We start from the raw sequence: 14,728 nt of genomic DNA on the forward strand, positions 1-14,728 counted from the left end.
AAATCTCTGTTTAAAACTCATCACACATTCTGGAAGCATAGTGTAGGATGAACACACAATGCCTTCACCAAAGGACCTAGAAGACCCCTTCCTGGGACAGATATGCAGCAAACATTTTGCAGCTTTTATCCAAGCAAAGAATCTTCACATTTAACTGGGTTCAATAACTCAAAATTACAAAGATCCAGAAATTAGCTTTTTCAATCTACCATTTCTCTTAGCAAATAAATACCCAGAATTCAAAGAACACTCATTTGCATGCTACTGTAAATTTATTCCCCTCTTTTTTTGTTTTGAAATTCTGTGAATATGAAAGTGCCTCCGTGAGGCAGGAAAGCCAGAAACATGACAGTCGAGTTTAGAAATAAAACACTTGTAAAAATGGAGAGACCAGAACTGTTCTTTCGTAACATTATTTGAGATTAGGTGCTTGAAACTGGTATTTTGTATTCTGCAAATCCTTTGATTAGCCAGTGACAATTCACCAACAAAAGCTGTGTATTCCCATCTACATTCATAAATTATGCTATGAATACCAAGTGTCCCACAGTGAAAAAATGGCTATTGCATAGCTGCTTTAACAACCTGCGAATATACCCACCTGACAATAGCAGTACTCTATTTTTATGTTTACAGCCCTTGTGCATTGTATTTGTGTTGTGCTATGTACATACTGCATACCTAAGATAGTACAGATTTATTTTCTACAGCAGACTCCAGATGTTGCATTTCTGTCGTTAACTACACAGAGTAACTATAAAAAGCTGTTTAAATGGAGATGTGCAATAGTGCATTTGAAGAAGTTCCACTGGTTCTCCTACCATGACTAAAGTCCATTTTTATCACCCTGTCTGTGCCCTGGCCTTGAGACTGGGATTTTAGTCCAGTCTGGTAGTAAACATTCGGGCCACATGGGCTGCGGGGATATTGCATCCCCCAGCATGTGCTCAGGCTTTCCTACGAGACCACGTTTCCGAGAGAGCGGTCAGACAGTGGTTGCAAGAAGGGCATCTGTCGGACTGCACTGGGCCACAGTCCGGTCCGAGAACTCCGGCGATGGGCATGGTACAGTGCCTTTTTCCTCCCATACACACATGGAAAGAAGCACAGCTGTAATAAATATGGGCTCCTGGACACCAGGCTCTTTTATAGTTGATCCGAATTAAAACGTTAATTTCTCTCTCTCTAAGGTAAAAAATATAGCAAATTTTAAGTAGTGAGGCAGACAGCACCGTGAGATGGGATGGGGCGAAGAAGGACACACGGGCAGCGTTCATCTTGCACCTATTATCTGAACACCGGCACACAGGGAAATAATACTCTCGTGCCAAGGACTTCTCTCCCTCCAGTACCTATGCTTCCAGCCAGTCTTCCCAGCCTATTTAGCACTCTTGGACTCTCTCCTTCTCACTGCCAGACACAGTCACCCCATCATTTTTCCCAGAAGTGCCCCCAGTGGTTGAACATGTTATTTACAAGTTACCCACAATGCAACTATTTACAATAAGCACATTCCTCCCTCGAACACCAGTAATGCAGGTCGTTACAATAGTTTTGACTGTCTTTTTTTATGACACCATATAACAAAATTGGGCAGCTGGTAGAGTAGTGGTTAGCGCTGCAGCTTTAGGACCAAAAGGTTGCAGGTTTGAATCCCTTCTCCAGCTATGTTTCCTTTACGCAATGCACTTACCCTAAATTGTTCCAGTAAAATTTCCCAGCTATATAAATGGGCAAACAACTGTAAGTAGCTTAACACTGTAAATTGCTTTAGAGAACAGCATTGGCTAAATGAGTGAATGTGAAATGCAGCTTTGTTTCCATCACAAAAAAAAAAAAAAACACATACACACATAGGTGCTCCAGAAAACACACAAAAAACCAACATAACTTATTTCCTTGCTCACATTTATTTATGTTCTCTGTCCTGAGCACTTGGACAAATTCCACATGGCCCTCAAGCTTTCTGACATCTTATAATGAAAGGCCTAACTTCATTTTTATGAGAGGAATCCCCCTTTTTTGAAACCAAAAGACAAACACTTGGCTACTGAACAGCACTTGAACTGGAAGTGGGTGTTGGCCAGATCACTGTACCAGACATGGAAACAGACATATTTACAGTTGAAAGCTCACATACCAGCTGCTGCATTTGTGCTGAGATGTGGGGCAATTAAAATTTTCTATAAATATATAATTATATTGTATATGTGTATATATGTATACAAATATAAAATATACTTAATACAGTTAAATATTAAAAATCTGGATAATTACAGGGGCAGACAGGAACATAAATCTATAAAAATTACAGGTTACATGCAAATCATATGAGGCTTTGGAACCAAAAAAAAATCATGTCATGCACCTAACCAAGGGGAAGCTAAGAGACTTTTTACAACGCAGCTAAGTCATAATGGAGCATAAAATGAGTTAGACTGTGAGATGAGCTGTTAATCCTTCACATACATACGCAACTTTTCTGTTTCTGCAGGTAAGGTGTTACAAAGTATGACTCTGCAAATCAGTCAGCAGAACCAACATCATTGGAAAAGCCGCCGGTATATTTAAGGAAGAAGGGTTAAATATATATTTCCAAGTGCATAAAATGAGTACAGCATTCAACAAAGTCAAACTTGGAAAAAAATAATTTTGCAGCTGCATGCCATAACAATAGACACCAATAAATACTTCTTTTTCTGTAGAATCTGAATGATTTTAAATACTCGGCTAAAATATTCTGCACATCAGCAACACATTATGGCAGCACTAAAAATGTAGCTCAAATACCGCTCAACTCATACACTAAGATAAGGTTAATTTATTAATTACTAGTGTTTGCATTTTCAGTTTGTCTGTATTTTTTGCCCAAATCTAAGTACTTGCCTTCTTTTCACAACTAATGTTGATTGTTGAAGTAACTGTCAATTTTAATGGGAGGTGGTGATATTTTCCAGAAATGGGGCTCTGAAATTCATAAAAATTAGTGAAACTAATGGTAATTATTGTTATACTTTATCACATTCAGAGAGTTTTTCACAATGGCGTTATGTTCATGAGAGTGCGGTGGCGCAGTGGGCTTGGCTGGGTCCCGCTCTCTGGCGGGTCGGGGGTTCAAGTGCTACTTGGGGTGCCTTGCGACGGGCTGGCGTCCCATCCTGGGCGCATCCCCTCCCCAGCTTTGCACCCTGTGTTGCCGGATTAGGCCCTGGCTTGCCGTGACCCCACTCAGGACAAGCTGTTTCAGACAGTGTGCATGAGTTACGTTCATAAGGAAAAACTGTATTCTGCTTTTCTGTCAAAGATATTGGAAAAAAGTGTGACATTTCTTGTATAGGTCCCCCCCTGCGATTCTACCCCGATTTGCATCTTTATGTCATATGTAATGTGAATTCAGCAATGTTTCTAAAGATTTTTCCAATGGAAAATTTCCTATGGTTTTGCTTACCCCACTTGAATGAGATGTTTACATCAAGGCAAGGCTTGACTAGTTCCCAACATTAGCGAGTGCTTTTCTGGCAACTGTGAAGGACTGAAACTGGTTCATAGGGAAGTATTTGAAAGAGCTCAATCCCCAGTTTTCTCCTTTCAGATTTTATTGCACTTTTAACTTATTAAAGAGGTTCCATTCTTTTTATTTTATTTACTGTGGACTATGGGGTGATGGCGCAGCTGGGGATGATTAGTAGTAGGAGGTAGAGAAGGTGGCTAAAGAGCTACATAATGTTAGGACTGATTGAGTCTCCCTGGGGGGTGTGATTATTTAAATGAACTTTGGAAAACCAAGTCACATTCATTCATTCATGCATTCATTCAATCTTATTTATTTATTTGACTAACTCAATCAATCAATCAATCAATAAATCAATCAATCAATCTTCTAAGAGCTGTATGACCATCTTTGTTAACTACGGCAACCTGTTATGTTTCAGTTGTATTATGTACTTGCTTGCATTTACATTTTCCCTTGCATACTGACAATGTCTCAAGAGTGTTGTGACCCAGTTCTGTTCTCTTGCGCATAAAGCATACTTACAACAATACATACGCACTGTGGACACGGGATGATGGGAAGGTCCCCTTCACCCTTCCACCTGCAATACATTCTCATACAGTTTTTTCAGTTTGAGATGAGTCACAGGGCTTTTCTTTGTTTATTAAACATAAAGTGTCCATGATAATTCAGAAACATTAAAATCCAAATGCCTGGAGTACTGGGGTTAAATGTTTCATTTTAGAAGTGGACCAACATGCATCGATTACAGTAAGGCAACTGGGGCCCACTCAAAGTGGTGAGATCAGTGCCAGAGCAATGTTTATGTTCTCGAGAGGAGGAATGCCACAGAGAACTACTGCAGATGTGGGCAAGAGAATCGACAGTGACTTGGGATTGCTGTAAGTTGCCGTGGGAGTCTGGAAGTGTTAACCTAACCAGAGAGGATTCAGTTTGCGGTTTTCCAAGCTAGCCATTCATGAGGCAATTCAGTCACAGAGAAGAAAGATCCAGGATGAGCAATTCTGAAAGGAAATGTAATGCAGTTTCTCAAAGAGGACAGAGAAACTTGTTTCATAGCAGTGTGTAGATGTATTGACAGACCTCCCCGGTGTAGCATAATTTATTCCTGAAGGTGTGTTTGTAAAAACAGTAAATAAAAGGGTGACAGGAATTGCAGAGGTTAACATGGCCACGTTGCACTTAAAGGACTCAAGTTTGAATTGTACCTTTCAGAACTACTGCTATTAGAGCTAGCGGAACTGGGAATGCTTCCTACTTTGGATGCCTTTAAATCCAGGATTAAGACGCGTTTGTTTGAAAAAAATTTAATAAAGGTCTAATTTCAGGCAGCACTGTAGCCCCAACCATTAAAAACCTCCTACTTCAGGTCGGCTCACCCGTGAGACATGTTGGTGACAGTTTCCCTTTTATACTTATCTGTGAAAATTGTTGCTACGTATTTGTCTTAAAATGGCTAAGAGTACTATTTGTATCGGGAAGTTGGCCCTTCAGCTGCACAAATTAACCAGAACCCTAGGCAACCTGTGAAGCTGTCAAACATAGCTATAAGATTTGAAAAAAGTTAGAGACTAGTAGCTGGAATTGTACTTTAATGATGTGATCACTGCATTAATATGTGTGTCTGGAAGATGTGTTCCATGGTCTGCCCACATCTCCTTTCATTGAAATTGCCTGTAAACTTCTGCATATGTCAGTTGGTTGCCAAAAACAGAAATTCTTGGACATGTTCATGTGTATTTGACTGCACCACCAATAAAATGTGAACTGACCTTTTGAAAACTATGAAATGATTGAGAGTGCTGAAACACACAGACACACAAATCGGGTTTACTTGTGTTACTTGCGCACAACAGGCCACAGCAGATCTTAAAAATGAGATTTTGTGTTCTTCTTATAGTTCAGCAGAAGTTAGCAAACCAAGTCAAAAATTCATCAGCAATGAGCTGGAGCACAGATGACATTTCTTTATATGTGTCTTTGATAGTTCTGCTATAAAAGTATACCAATTGTGTACCATGTTGAAAAATCAGAAACAAAAATAATAAATGTATAAAATAGCTATGTTTTCTGTTATACAAACATTAATGTGAACTGTAAACTATCACCAAATCCATGAAAAGGCATAGTACAGATTTATTTATACAAATTACATATGAAGGAAACATGCACAATGTTGATATTTTCCTAGGATGATTAGCATCAAAAAGTAGGAATGGGGACAATTTTTGCAGTTTTTCTCTCACCAGGGAAGAGGCAGAGCCTGTGGATACCTGTCTAAGGCTCCTCTCTGTGGTCAGTGGCAAAGGGGTGGAATGAAGAGAAGGTGGCAGCGCCAAAAAATTGCATGAAACAGAAGAACACATGGAAACACAATCTCATTATCAAAGTGATTTCTAAAAACAAATGTATAGAAAATACCAACCAATCTCCACAACTGCTTGCGGCAAGCTAGAGCCTGCCCAGCGATAGAGGGCACAAGGCCAAAGGGGGCATACCCTGGATGGAACGTCAGTCCACTGCAAGGTATCCCAAGCAGGGCTTGGCCCCCAGAACTGCTACACCGCAGGCACTGGCCAAATCCGCCATGCCACCGCACCCCAATACAAAACATGAAAAAGTTTTTCTCATGTACCTCAAGACAGTTAAAAAATAAAAATCCAAACCCTAAAAATGTATTAGTTTCTTTAAACATACTGTATATACAGTATAATACATATAAAACATATACATCTATATGTTTTTTTTTTTTTTTTTAAATTGAGGAACCTCAATGTTGTAGTATTTTGGAGTAAAATACTTCTTGGTAAAATATCGAGCTGTACAAATAAGGAAAAAATAATAACCTTTGAAATAAAGTATTAGCTAAGCAGCGAGATAAGTGCTCCAAAAATAAACACGGAATGGTAAGTTACCATCAATTAGATTTAAAATAAAATGTTCATTTCTGTGTGTAGAGTTGAGACTTACTTTCTTCCTCTTGAAATGAAACATCTTTTACTTGGTTTGGGCTGCAAAGTCAATTAAGATCCTCCATCACATTGCACTCCCAGAAGTGACCATGTCAGTCTGGACCAGAGGTCATCCGAGTCTTTTCGCAGTGTGGTCATCATGGTCCAGTAACTTTCTGCTTTTTCTGCTCCCTCTGTGTGAAAGCGGTACAGGATAAGTCCACGAGCCCCGTCAGGTCACTGGGCATTGATGAAGAATTCGGCCCTGACATTCCAAAGGCCTGGGTTGAGGTCAAAGGGCAGCTGTTACATTGTTCCATGATATTTTTATTTATTCATTTAGCTGATCCTTTAATCCAGAGTGACAGATAATGTTACTTATATTTTACAACATTTTACACATTTATACAGCTGAGTAATTTTTCCAGTCTCAGGGTATACACCTTGCTCAAAGGTACTGCAGCAAGCCCTTCAAGTGCAAGTCAGTGCTTTAACCACTATGCTGCCCGTTGGCCCCACAGTGGTGCTGTGCTGAAAGCACAATGGACAGTCACTGGTTCCTTGGATCATGATGGTTCTTTAACCGTTAGAGGGGTGCTTCAGGACAGACATGGTATAAAATGGTAAAATACGTGCGAAATAAAGCATTCAGCACCCCAGGTAAGGTTTCCTGTTAAATAAACGTAAATGATCAAAGTGCCAATAGATGTCACTGAAAGAGGGCAACAGGTAATTTAGTGGTTAGGGTTACTGTCATTGGACTTGATGGTTGCAAGTTCACATCCCACCTAAGTGTTAGAGTTCCAGTTAATTTAATTTTGCTCACACGGGCTGTAATTATTAATAATTTAAAATGATAGATATTTTTAAATAATTTAAAATCATAAACAAGCACAGTATACCATCTCTGATGTGATGGTGAATTGGAAAGCTCTACACCTGATCGCTGCCTCTTCATTTCTGGAGCACTTATTTCATTGCTTAGGTAACATTTTAAGTGGGACAGTTCCGGTTAAGTGTTTTGTTCCAAAATATTATCCTGAATTGCAGCAGAAAAAAAAAAAAAAAATCCAGCTATGTAAATGAACAGGTCTCCATACAAATCTTGGCTGATTTCAGAATTCATCTTCATTCAAAGAGAGGGGTGCTGTGGCGCGGTGGGTTGGACCGGGTCCTGCTCTCTGGTGGGTCTGGGGTTCGAGTCCCGCTGGGGGTGCCTTGCGGTGGACTGGGGTCCCGTCCTGGGTATGTCCTCTCCCCTTACGCCCTGTGTTGCCGGGTAGGCTCCGGTTCCCCATGTGGAACGAGCGGTTCTGAAAAATCTTCATTCAAAGAATCAGTGCAGGAGTGAAGAAATGCTTACTGCCAAGACAATCACTGCTGTATGTTTTGCTGAGAATCGTTCCTTTCTCCAGGGAGCTCACAGTTTGGAGAAGGTTGGCGAAATGTGTTCCCCCCTCAGCAGAGCGGCACAGCCCTCCGGAAGACCCCCGAACCCTTGACTCTTTGAGCAAGTGGAATGTTAAGCTGTCGCTGTGTGGTCCCTCTCTTCTGAGATGCTTCCGAGGGGCATCACGAGGCCAGAAAGCCCTCCCCTCAACACTTTGTGACAGATGTCCACCGGACAGCGGTAATCAGCTCTGACACGGCAATGGCTGAGAGAAGACACTTGATAGGCTGAGAAAGGCACGTGTCATTTATTGACTTTTTCGTTCACTTGACTGGAATGCTGTCCATCTTGTCCAATTAAGTCAGGGACATACCTTGAGAAATATCCCTTCCTGTACGAAATATAATTTCCTTTATCATCTTAGTGCTGTGATTCTTGTGTTGCAACCTCCACCCTTCAACATCACCATTCATCTACTGTATGTAATAAATCGTCCTTATTTGTCACCCTGACGGTTGACAGCACTGAAAACTTCATCCCGATCCCTTCAACTCTGGCGTCTGATGGCACTGCAAAATCATTCGCTACGCTGAAGAGTTTTTTGCTGAATTCATTATGATCTTCACATAGTTAACATCGGTTTTAAGATTTAACTTAGCCATGCAGAGATATTGCTAAAAATGACAGATGGACACCATGAGTAATGTTTTTACAAATGGAAGCTCTTGTCACCATGAGTGCTTTTGCAAATGTGGCTCTGGTCTCTTAAGGAAAGACTTATTCAACGGTTTAGTTTTAGAAATGGCAGTCCACATCTCTTCCCTTTGCGTTAGACGAGTGAATAATATACTTTTAATCCCAATATGCTCCGGATAAATACATGCCATATTGGAAAAACATTCCTACCACAGCATTGGTTTTGTGGCCGCCTATTGTACCCGGGCTGGTATGTTACTTATAAAGTGATTCCATTACAGCTGCCCCCCAACCCCTCTCCAGGCACACACACACACACTCACACACACATGCACCCGTACCCCTTTCCCCTTCTATGATCCGGGGTTGGAGGGAACCTTCTGGAAATGCCAAGTGGAACATCTGCAGCAAAGCAGTACCAGCCTTAGCGAAACCCGAGCACCGTGTCGCTGGCCTGCTCAGCCTCCACTGACTGACATCCTTAAGGCTCTGTCTCTTGAATAATGCAATTCATTTCAGCCCATGTGGATCAAGGCTTTCTGGTGGGGGGAAACAAGTCTTGAATTTATTACAGTATTTGCTTTCCTTGGCAGTGGCCTGCCATGGTACAGGCGAAATTGTGGCTTCTGTGGGTTAGTGTTTATTGTTTATGCTTTGTTTCTGTAATTATTTTAATTAACGCTGCATTGGGGAGAGCCGTGTGAAACTCCAGCAGGCGACCGTCAACCCTCACGTGCCAAGCGGTGGTTGGCTCAGCTCAAGGCCACGGCATTTGGCGGGATGGTTCCATCTAGCCTTTCACACACACGCACCCACACACAACCAGAAATTGGTCATCCGTGGTTCCTGCACTGCTCTGGTTGACTGGGGGTGTTTTTGGCTTCTGATTCACCCAGCAATGAGCCATTTAAACATTTTATTTCCTTACCAATTATTAATATGCTTAATTTTTCCCAGGCAGCATGCACTAATTGGTTATTAAAAACATCTCAATGCATTCGTTTGGTCGGTGTAAGCACTGTTACAGAGAGTAGGACTTACAGTAGATCCAGCCTTAGTTAGGAATCTGAGAATGTCTATGCAGCCATACAATGGATAGTTTTAGACATAATGAGATTACAATATAACCTTTAGTTTAATACTTTCAGATGGTTAGTACATGTATTGATTCAGATTTGATTCCTCTAAGTAGCCCGTTTCTGATTGCAACGGTCACAGTTCAATAGAAAGTCACTGAACTCAAGGTTGTTTTTGGGAAACAGACCACAGGATGGTTTAGCACTGAAGTGACCACACAGCCTTTCTAGGAATCACTATAGCCAGCTCAGAGAAAGCTCTCCAACGTATTTACTTTGCACTGTAGACTTTGCGATGTAGATAATGTCGCCTGAGGTTCAGAGCATGTGAGAACAAACCGTTACAAAACTCTCGAAAGTAGTGAAGAATGTTACTGCTGTGTTCCCCTCATATTGCTAGCATCAGGACCTTAACCAAAATTTAATTTTGACCCAAATCACTTAAAGCCCCACTGTAAAGCAAGTATGTATCACTGAACGAGCTCCACCAGTCACTACAGACCTACGATCCGATGTTAGCCAATGGGGTTGGATCCAAAACTTACGCCATTGTTTTGTAGATCTGCTGAAAACATTCTGAACTCACAAAACAAAGCCCCAAAAGAAACCTTTCAGAATGCATCGAACATGGTAGGGTATAATTTCAACGTTATGCCGGACCCATCTATTTCCTCAGATTTTAAAGAGCTGTCTGGCATTGAATTTCAATATGTCTGGCACAAAGTAGCAGCGTAAGACCCACGGTTGATTCAGTGAAGCGTATCGCATCTTAACTTGACATTTTCACTCCAGTTCAACAAATTTATGTGAGTACACACTGATAGATATGGCGAGCATTTCGCTATGACTCACCCCCCTCTGCCAGGGAGACTCCCGTAAACTTCAGTGTTGTGTCTGGGGTTGGAATCTTCCTCAGAATTGAGGCCGCAAAACTCCACTACACTGAATCACTGCCCACTCTGACTTTCGTAAAGTGTAAGAGTCCAGTTGGCTGAGACTAGATATAACTGTTCTACTAAACCGCTTAATAGTCTTCAAAGGTGATGGTTGGGGTGGTGTGTTCATGTCTTCATTCAGGTATCCTTCAGGTAGCAAAGAAATTCATGGCTACTTGAGGACTAAGGGAAGTGCTCCTGGAATTTCTAAGGGTCATGGAAACTGAGGGAGGACTGAAGAAACAGAGATGTTTGCTTTTTTATTTAACTTTGTTATCATTTGGCTATTACTTATCATTTACATAGCTTAAGTCGCTTGTTTCTAAGTGTCAAGTGTAAACTCAACTTGTTCGAAATATGAAGAATTTCTGGGTAATAGAAATTTTGTGTCATGTCTTTAAGAAGGAATTACTCTACAACCAGATCTGGAGAAATGACTCCAATCCTGCAACCTGAACAAGGAATTCCCTAAAGACCATGACATGACCCATGAGCATATCTCTATCACACTGAAGCTGCAAATTTCTGCAGCCCTTCAATATCCACTTCACTGCTTTTGGATTCAAAATTTATACTGCTCTTCCTCACGAGTTTAATATCATTGTCATTGCCTTGTCTTGGAAAGTGAGGCATGACCTTCAGCTTCTCCAGGATTCCTCAGTGTTGTACCTGGGCACGTGCTTGGACTGGAGATGCTCCTCAGAGTTTACGTTCAGCAAGCAGAAGTTCTAAACCTCATGAAGAACAGTACAATGTCTTCAACTGTCCTCCTTGAAGACAACCAGCCATTTATTGATTTTACGCATACAACCTTACATCAAAGATATAAATTAATCTTCATCGTCTTTCGAAACTGGTTGCTGTGCATTTTTCTCCACTTAAAACTCTTGACCCATATGTTTGATGGTACCTTGATAGCATCCTTCATCCTCCCCACCACATACACCCCTCAAGCACCTGGTATAGCTGAATCCTGGGGGTGGGGCTTCCTGCCACAAGGCATGTTCCTTTCTGTGGCCAGTACCCACCCAACCAACCACAGGAAGTGTCCCTCACCACTCCCACCCTGGGTGGAAACGATTAGCAGGGCAGCGTTCCACATGGCTGCGCTGCGCTTGCAACCTGCCAGCACACCCTAGCCCCAGCTCAGTAAATCCCACCACACCACCAAATATAGCAGGACAACCAATGCCGGCGCGTCTTTCTTACTTATTTTAACCTTGGTGCCGCAAAGTAACGATTTTTCCTGATATGTGTTTTTCAGTGAAATGCGTAAGATGTGACCTTTTTCATGGATTTCTCTGTCACAAGCAGAAAACACATGGAAATAGGAAAAGTGTGATCACCAGAGAATTACAAAACAGCATTTCAGTATAAATATGCCTCTGGACAGGAATAGTCGGTTTTACTTCAAGCCATCAAACACCATCAGGAATTTTAATAATAGTTTGTAAGTTTATTTTACCGAAGGTCTTAAAAGGGGATTTTACACAAGATAGATTTCAGTTTTTATCACTGCTTGGAGGAATAAGTCGGTCATTAATTATCAAAAACACTTTGTCACTGCAGGTGCTACAGTGGCAGAGCAGGTAGCTCTCACGGTTTCTTGGCTGTAGGTTGGGATATGAATTTGAACTAGGGACACCTTGAACTCATTCTCTACGGAGTTTGCATGCTTTCCCTGTGTTTATACCTGGAGCTTCGGTTTCCTTCCATAATGCAAATACATGTTTCGGGTGAATAGGTGTCCCGAATATGTCTGTACCCGGCTTCACACCCTATATCTCTGGGATGGGCTTTGGACCCCCGCAACAATGCATTGGACAATTCTTACTGATAACGAATGGATGAATGACCTTTTTCATTGTAATTCCAGTCCTATCCTGTTGAGATAGAAAAACATTCAATCATGTACCTCAACTTATTTTGTAGGAAGTTTTACAGGAGAATGGAGTACTAGAGTCAGTTCTCCAAGCCTTTCCTTCTGCAGAGAGAGAGCTGTGCCCACATTTTCTGGATTAAGTCAAACACCATTGGAGGCATTGGGCTGTGCCAAGGACGTGTCTTGTCCCCTCTTCTGTTTCTGGTATTTATGGACAGGATATTAAAGCTCAGTTGAGGTTTGCAGGGTATCCACTTGTTTATGTATGATACTATCCTGTTAGCCTCATCAGAATGTGGTCTTCAGCATGCACTAGTGCAGATCACAACTAGGTGTAATGGAATTGACCTTCATATCTCCAGTGATATGTTTTAAGTACCTTGGGGTCCTTTTCCAATGTGTTGAGCAATCCTGAGCTCGACCCATGGCTTAGTGAAGTGGCTGCAGTATTAGAGATGCTCTACAGAAAAGTGGTGGTGCAATTTACTGTTCTCTCTGCATCCTCATCCTCACCTTTGGCAATAGATTTTGGGTGGTGAATGTAAGAACAAGATTGTAGGTATCCACCCTAGAATCCTACTGGTACCCAAACATTCCTATTCCTTTCCCCCCCTTTCCCTCCAATGGAGTCCATTGGTCCATAAACTCCAGAAGGAATACAACCCCCTCTTTGCCTTGAAAATCTCCTATGGAGGGACTTTGGTAAGGAAATGAGCTGGACAGGATAGGTCAGAGTGCATTGAAGTGACTGATGCCTGGCAAAGAAGATTTGGACCACGGGAGTCCCAGGGTCATGTGACCCCTCTGCCTGGAACATGTTGGTAGACAACTGCCAAAGGGTCTGGGAAACAACTGCTGAAAGAATTCAATTTAAATACACACCTGCACAGAGACCTTCACAAATGAGTCCCTGGAGGGCGCTGTGCACACCCACCCCACTGCACACGCAACCCTTCATCCTAACAGCGTACTACATATTTTCACAATTAAAGCAATAGGGATTGCAGGGAAGGCTGTGAATTGCAGCCCTCTTACTGCCACACACACACTGCTGCTCAAACTACGATGAAGTTTCTCCAGAAATACATTCCTCCTGTTTGAATTCCTTGTTTGGTACTTGCTGGATACACAGGTTTGATCAAAATTTCAGAATTTCAAAATGAAACTAGCAGAGAAAATACAAATGTGTAACATCTATGAACATGATGCAGATTGTTCATTCTTAGGACTGCAACTATAAATACAGACTTCTAGTTATATTTTTTTATTTAAAAATTGTTCTACAGATTGTGTATGCGTACGTACGCGCTCAGAGTGCATTTGTGGGCAGCAGAGACTACCAATTCAGTACCATAGCTGTCTATTGATGCTCCAGCCTGGCCACTGCCTTTGTTCTGCTGGGCCTGAGACACCAGGACGACCACCCTGCTCCCCCTTGCCAACCCTGGCCCACGGAGAAATTCCCCCTCTAATTACTATCAGAAAGACGAGAATAAAAACATGGAGGGGGAGGGGGACCAAAAAAAAAAAAAAAAAAACCAAAAAAAATTCAAAGGAAAAAAATGTACGGCAGGGGGCTTTTGTCTACCAACCCCTGCCCCAACATTGTTACGAAACAACAACCTGTGAACCTGGCTCTTTGGGAAGAATGAGACGCAGTGGTCAAAAGGTGTGGAGCACCGGCCCAGCACTCCACCATTCAACAGTGCCTGGCTTTCTTTCATGAGCGAGAGGGTCCAGGATTAATCCCTCCTCTTCACTAATGGAAGTCTCTTTGGAGCAAGACAGGGGTGCCGTTGTGCTCAGGAGGGATTAAGGCCCACAGGGGAACCACAAGCCACACCACAATACAGCAATCAGCGTGTTTTCACTCTGAAAAGCTTTGCATCCCAGCGTGCAGAAAACACAGGGTATTACCCCTTTCTGATCGCCCCAATACCCATTCATATACCATCTTATCTGGATTACCAGGGCATCGTGTTCAGTACCCCACAAAATGGGAGCGAGAGACATAGTGTTGGCTACCAGTGGTGAAGGTTGTCGAGGTTGGATACCAAAACTTTGGATTACAACAAATTTCCTTATTAATAAATTACTTTATAGATTTATTATTCAAAATTTTAACTTTATAGTTTTCCTTAAAATAACCCTAACCCTAAACAATTTCACCAAAATCTACAGTACTTAATGATGCTAAAAAAAAGGCAGAGGGAATTAGTAAAAGGCAGCTTGTAGTATGGTGGTCAGAGCTGTTGCCTTTTAATCCCAAGGCTGTAAATTCAAA

The sequence above is a fragment of the Scleropages formosus genome, chromosome 5 (assembly GCF_900964775.1).
Source record: "Scleropages formosus chromosome 5, fSclFor1.1, whole genome shotgun sequence".
In the NCBI taxonomy this organism is placed as follows: Eukaryota; Metazoa; Chordata; class Actinopteri; order Osteoglossiformes; family Osteoglossidae; genus Scleropages; species Scleropages formosus.